The following is a 1,538-nucleotide window of genomic DNA, read 5'->3' on the forward strand; positions in this document are numbered from 1 at the left end:
ATGGAGCCAGCATACTTCACAGAATACCAAAGAAATGATATAGTGATATGGTAATGAAGTCATGGTCACATGCAAACACATGTTTCTCTCATGGCACATTTGTTCTGTGTTTTCAGACGAGCGTCTCTGCTGTTTGGATCCAGTGACTGACATCAAGCCTTCGAGTGTCATGAATTATTATCCTCTCTCATATCTTTACTGATAATCATGTTTTTCTTCTTCTTCTAAAGGCCTCGGGACGACATACATTCATTTCCTTTCATCAGACAAATAGAGAGAGGGATTTTCGAACGGATCGGAGAGACTGCTGGGAATTCTGTCTCCTGAAGGGCAGAAACACCCGATGAATCTCACGGCTGTTTCATTTCTTCATTTTGCATTAATTCAGTTTCTGCTGCATTTGAAGTGCAAATGTGAGTCTGAACGCAAGAGTCTCTTCAGGTCAAACAGCTGAAAATAGACGCAGATCTGCTTCATTAGATTCTTTAAAGGGAAAAGAATAACTCCATTTTATACCCTAACCCAGCAGTGCTGCGACTCCTGTGTGTTTTCACCTGGTCAGGACATTTAAATTTTTTTCATTTAATCATTTAGCGGATGCTTTTATCCAAAGTGACTTACAAATGAGGAGAGCAATAGAAGCAGTTAAACTAACAACAGGGCAACAGTGTGTAAGTGCTGTGACCCTTCCCAGTTCAGTAACGCAGTAAAGGTACGGACCCGCTTCAGCAGTTTACTCTAACAATAACGGTTGACGAGCAGAAACTAGATGTGCGTTTCATGCAGTAAATCTGAGATGTTCATTCAGTGTGTCTGAGGATCAACACGTCCTGTCCGCTGTCCAGATGATGGACCAGATACAGCTCAGTAATGTAAGAGCGAGTGTGATTCCCTGTATGTGACCCTGAGCCTTCCTTCAGTACGAGAGGTCATCATGACCCTCCTCTACGGGCTCAGTTCGACTGTGGGCTTTCGGGAGAGTTTTAATGCTTCGCCAAGAACGGCATAACCCGCTCCGCACTGTTAGTGTTCTCATGGCTGATTCTCCTGTGGAGATGTTCACCGCACAAAACTGCTTCGATGCCTCGAGTTGAACACGTTAAAGCCATCTGTGAGCTGATCTAGAACAGAGAGACACTTTCCTCTGTGAAATCCAGTCAAAGTCAAAAAATGATCCTGGTGCAGATAATTCACACACAGATCATGTCAAACGCCTGAGTGAACATGTGATTTATATAACGTCCTCCTTCAGTCCCCTTTTGCTGTGCAGAGGCGATCTGTCTCACTGGCTGGGAAAGATAACCGATTCATTCTTAAGAAACACTGGAAGCCTGTGATTTTCATAACGTTCAGTTCCGGGAATAATCGTTCCTCTGCTGTCAAACACTCGAATACTGTTGTCCAGTTAGAGTCTCACTGTAGCCCCAGTGTCTGCTGGGAACCGGGAATATTCCTGTAAATATATGTGCTGATGTTCATTAAAGGACTGGTGTTCAGAATCATCAGAACATCATCAGAACATCATCAGAACATCTGCA

The sequence above is a fragment of the Rutilus rutilus genome (assembly GCF_951802725.1).
Source record: "Rutilus rutilus genome assembly, chromosome: 16".
Classification (NCBI taxonomy): domain Eukaryota; kingdom Metazoa; phylum Chordata; class Actinopteri; order Cypriniformes; family Leuciscidae; genus Rutilus; species Rutilus rutilus.